Raw genomic sequence first — 6,000 nt, forward strand, 5'->3', positions numbered from 1 at the left:
CACCAGTTTGCTGAAAATAAGGCAAGTTTCTGTTTTATAGGCACATGAAAGTATTTGTGATGCGTGGGACATTTTTAATAATATGACGCTGTCTGCCTTTGTTTGAGGTTTCATTTTAATACGCTTCATGTGAAAGCAACGCTTGATATTCCAAGTCACAAAAGCCAGTTTATTTGAGAGAAATTAAAAATTGGAATTAATTGGTCAAGTTTTGTAACTCAGAACATGGAGTTTGTGAAGATTACCCTACTGATACACACTTAGTGGTGATGCCGTCAAATCATGAGGTAATCTTTGAACCAAATATGGGTTTGTAAAATATGATTTCAAAAATTACATCACATGGCAAATGTGCAAGAGATGATATTGAGGGAAAGCATCAAACAACAGGTTCTAATGGTAGTGCACCAGAAAAGGTATGTGGCAAACTTGGCAAAGTAATTTGCGAAGCTGCAACAACAATAACTTCCAAATCAGTGAAACCAATGAAGGTATTCTCCATCTCAAAAGATAAGATTACTGGAACAGCGTAGATCTGCAAAGAAACCTAGTCCACGGTGGCTATAAAAAGTAAAATAGCAAATAAAAAAGGTAGTGATGTTGTTCTGATGGAATGGTGTCTTTCTCCCTGAGAGCCAATTCCACACACACAGATCAGCGAACCTAATCAAAAGGTAACCACGAGATATTTCACCAACACTAGCGCAGTTTTCACCACAAATGATAGTCGCATTGGCCTATGGCTCTGGAGTCAACATTGGAGAAATTCTCGCAGTGGAAGTCCATGAAAGTAGCTACACTATAAAGTATATGCACCGTGCGCGCAATAAGTTTATGCGGCCAACCCCCAATGACAAAAAACCACCCAGAGGAACTTGTAATGACCCTCTGTTTTAAAGGATTATTAACTATAAGTGCTGGATTGGTGGTTCAAATAGTTGGTTTATGGTTTGCGAATTTAGAGGACTGTATTTCAGGTGTAGATTTAATGTCAAGAATTAGACTGGTTTGTTTTAGCTGAAAACTTAAAAACAGATCATATTTATTAAAAATTCAAACTTTCAATTGCAAAAACATAAAATATATGAAGGCTAATCAAGTCAATGGCTGATGCTAATTGCGCAAGTCTAAAAATATAAAGAGTAATACAAGAGCAGAGTGATACGTAGAGCGTGAGTAAATTATGGAATTCGAATTGTTTCTGATCTATGCAGGCTTATATATGTTTGCCTAATTAGTTAGGCAATCGTCACATCCGTAGATCACAGACGATTGGGCGCTGCAAAGCTTCCTAGGCAGTAAGCGAGTAAGTACAAAGAAGCAGATAACATTTATGCTAAGCAGTAAAATAGCAGGTGCTAGGAAGTTGGAATAACAAATCTGCGTGTTAGGCTACCAAGGGTCCAGAAAGCTGTTTCCTAATCATATTAAAAATGGTTAAATAAAAGGGGATGAGTGGTTCCGTAAGAGGTGTATAATACTCTTACGAAAGGATGCATAAATACTAATATAGAAGTTGAATAACATAATGAGTTCCCTTGTTTCACAATGACAGGTATTCATGGGCTGTGTAACTAAAGATTACAAATGCTGGGCGCTTCACAAACTTTCTTCTTAAAGCATCTCCAGTTATTGCACCAGCAGGAACTATCATATCACAGAAATACTTTTACTAGAAAAGGAGGAAATAATAATGGCGGAATGTAATGATTTTAAGGGTTTACTTGCAACAAAATTCACCTTACAGTTATTTGGTTTAAAAAAATTCACCATGTCTTACTTTGCTGTGTTATATGTGCAAAATATGTACAAATGTGATTACAAGCTCTTAAAAGCTAAAAAACAAACGATTAATCGCAGCCATTACGAAAGCGCCGCAGGCTAGAATCTTTTTATTTTGCTGACGTACTCAAGCCAACTTGGTTATTGTTTTGACACGTGGTGTTATCACGTGAATTAAAAGGCCAATAAAGGGCTCAATATAAAATGTATTGTAGTACTAGCTTATGGCAAACAATTCGAGTTCTACCGAAAAGCCCAAATCAAATATATATGCTTGCTATGTTACAGTTTTGTTTCGGCTTGGTCTAATCATCTATTTGTAATCTGATCATGTGACCCGTATATCTCGCCAAATAGCGCGAACAATTTCTGCACCTTGTTTTGTCTATCACATGTGACCAACAGGCTCGTCATGTTTATCAGAGTATAGTATGCATTCCCTCAACCTAAGGTTGAAAAATTAAACAAACTTTTACGGCAGGTTTTGAGATATCAGTGCTCAAAATGACAGTGTTACAATTATGATGAAATAAACGCATAGGGACCATAGACATGATTTTATTGAATGCATGGAGTATATTTGTGAAAATATGTCGACGAATGAGGTTGCATAAAAGTGTAAACAGAAGTCATCTTGTTTAACTACGTCCCATTTGAGCTGTTTTGAAGATGAATTCCAATTTATGGCGTTTTTGTGATGGTTGCAATTGACTGTTCATTTTTTAGCGTTTAAGAGCCTGTAATCTCATTTCCACACATTTTGCACCTACAACACAGCGGAGTAAAACATAGTGAATCTTTTGATACCAAATAACTGTAATGTGAAACTTGTTGCAAGTAAACCTGTAAGAAAAATAGTTTACTGCATAAGTCTGACAATCTTTAAATCGTATGTTCTTTTATGTTTCATGTTTAAATAAACTAAGTATGATATATACTAATTTTAAATTGTCAGTTAGTTTGCCACATGTATATTCAATGTTGTAACTTCAAATCGTGACAATTTTTTGTCTAACAACTGCAAAATGTAGAGAAATTTTGGATTTTTCATAATGTTATTTTCGTCCCGCGCGTCACAGTCCTGCGCATCACAGTTGGTTGCCTTCTCTCAAACCTCACAGAATCATTAAAAGTAGGCATGAAAATGAAACAGTACATATTTCTTGTAGGAGGGTTGTAGAGATATGAGCATGCCAAACAATAATGTCATGAGTCGAAAGTTTTTCATGTCAAATTATGGTCCCGCGCGTCACACCAGCTTTAATATTTAATAATTCTTCAATCCATTGCCCGACAAGGATGAAATCTCATTCAGTGATAGTTGGTGTCAAGTGCTGCCTAAAATAGCAAAAATCGTAGCAAAAGTTCACATTTGAGTTGTTAAGTATTCGAGGAAGCATTCAAATGTCCCGCGTGTCACAGTCAGGCCAAAAATGGCTTCACCGGGTTGTGTCAACTGTTTGAGGTACATCTTGTATTGTGACATGGTTGTCAGGTCCATTTATGACCGCTTCATGAGTTGCTACTTGTTGACGGGTTTCTGTGATTATGGCACCGAGGCTGATATATTAGTTGTTAGGTCATTTGTTGAATAAACTAGATCATTTGTCGCATTTACGCTTTGTCCTGACGGCTTCAAACTTTGCTTCGTAGTACCTAGGTCAGCTTCAGTTGCTTCAGAAGTGGAACGATTATCTTCAACAAGACAGTCAATATCAGTCGTTGTTACCAAACTCGTGCCAGGTTTGGAGATGATCCTGTCAGCACCTCTTGTAGTTTCTAATACATAGTCAGTTTTGATAATATTTTCTCCAATATTCGTGGACTTTTCATATATAGGGTAAGTATTTGTAATAGCTTGGCCAATAACGCTCATTTTTTCTGAAGCCTGGCTAGTTGTCATGACAATTAAAGCAACATCGATTTAAGGTAGTACGACGGTGTCAGTTCCTATCTCTAATGTTTCATTCGTTGAAGAGGTCTGACCAGTTGTCATGCTAGTCAAGCTAAAACTTGCCAGAAGTTCTGTATGTCATGTAGAATTTACGCTATAGGATGTGTACATTATAGAGGCGTCTACTGTAATAGGTTGTCTTGAGTAAAGTATTTCTACTGTTAATAGATCAGATCTGTTTCCTTTATAATACATTTATCTCTACACCTTATATGTTGTGTTTAGTTACCATAAAACCCCTAATTGAATGCCATGGCACTCTATTTTTCAACCCTTCCTCATTGGTGGCAGTCAGATAGAGGTGGCGTTCAAATAAAGGCTGGCGTCATATTTTTCAAATGTCTCGTCAAAATTCTGAAGATAAATTTAGCTCTTTTACAGCCGAAGTGAATGCCACGTATATTTTGCCTTCCTTCTGGTGAATCAATATTAACCTTGTTAGATGCAATAAATCGGCTAACTTACCTCCAACTTGTCCAATATGTCTTTAAAATATGCATTGAGAAACCAAAAAATCTCTACCAGTTAATATATATTGCTTGCAATTAACCCGCGATGATATCACAGCCTGTGTCCCACTTCAAGATTGTAAATGGACTTCGATACGAACAAAAACAACGAAAGAACTAATTATCGTTGATGTAACCAAGTCATTATTAGTACGAGTTTGCGGACACCTTTTAACTGATCACTCGCTATTATGATTTCGCAAAGATCAAAGAATGTCAAGGTGGCGGCCAAATCAACTGGCGTTCAATTAAAGGGTGGCGCTCTTCTTTCAACTCCTTTATAGTGGTACAGACGGTTCCCTTCTTACGAACATTTGAGTTACGAACAACGGTACATATGAACAGGTCTGAGCGTAGGCACTACTCAGAAGCACTACCCAGGATCCACCTTTCTCTGCCCAGTTCGTTGCAGTGCATAGGTGCGTGAACGTATCTCTAGTGCGCAAAGAACTTTTTTATTTTAACTGTATGTATTATAAAGGGATTTACCGGCCTTTACTTGGCACGATCTAGACTAATAAATAAAGAGAAGAGAGTGCGTGTAGTTTCATTCAGCTTTTAATCAGCGAATGAAACTAGCTGAGGACCATACGGCTATCTGCTCTGCTCAACTAAATGAGCGGACTCCTTTATATACAATAATATCAACCGATCCGGCTAACGGCAAACGGTAAGAACACCTGCTAACAAGGTGAATAAATAGGACCGCTGGCGTGTTGGTATGACAACAATATAAGTGACGATAAGTGATAGTGTTATGACGGTATATCAGATATAAAAATAGCATAACGAGTGAAACAACGATATAATAAACGGACAACACATACAAAGAAATAAGACGACAACGATAAGTGATAGCATAACGATTAAAACAACAATATAATAGTGTCATGTGTCATGGCCCGGCGTCCACCAATGTATTATCTCCATTTTATTAAATAATTTTTCAGTACAAACCAATACAGGTTACTTATACAAGCCTTAAACATACTTATATAAACTCTCAATATACTTATATAGGCCTTAAACATAAATTATAAGACAAAATATTGCACTGAAGCAACTTACGAACAAATTCACCTTACGAACAATCATTCGAAACGTAACTAGTTCGTAGGTTGGGAACCTGTATTCAAATAAAGAAATATGATGGTTGTTCAATTAAAGGTTTTACAGTAGCTATGAAGATACAATAGTTTTAACAGAAGCCTTGCTTATTGTTCACAATCTTGTTATGCAATAATTATTAATAAGATCGTCACACACAGCTACAATGTATATCCATGTACACAGATATAGAAAAGGTTACCATTAGGTTTATTACAGAGTTATGATAGGTGTGAATATCAATTATGGATTATATGCAAAATGTTGTTTCTTTGTTGGATTCACAGATCCAAAACTTGTCTTTATTGAGTGTTAATGTTTCATTGCGTAGCGGAGACTAATGAACTTTTTTAACACAGCAACACTTTGAACATGCATAAAACATTCTGTTTTATTTGTAATTTTTGTTTAAAATAACTGACATCCATTCATTAATAAATGATTGATATTTTGTGTCAGTTTAGCATTTCTTGGGAACTTCCATAGTCGATAATTTTTTTTAAATATAAAAAAATGTAAATTCTTAATCTAATACTAACTGATAACCAAAGAAGAACTCTAACAGTCTCATTGTGGCCAAGTCTTCAGCAGTCGCAGTGAAATGAAGTGTGACATTTAAATTCGTGTCAGCGCAATGCAGTGTCTTAT

This window comes from Watersipora subatra, chromosome 4 (genome assembly GCF_963576615.1).
Source record: "Watersipora subatra chromosome 4, tzWatSuba1.1, whole genome shotgun sequence".
Taxonomy (NCBI): Eukaryota; Metazoa; Bryozoa; class Gymnolaemata; order Cheilostomatida; family Watersiporidae; genus Watersipora; species Watersipora subatra.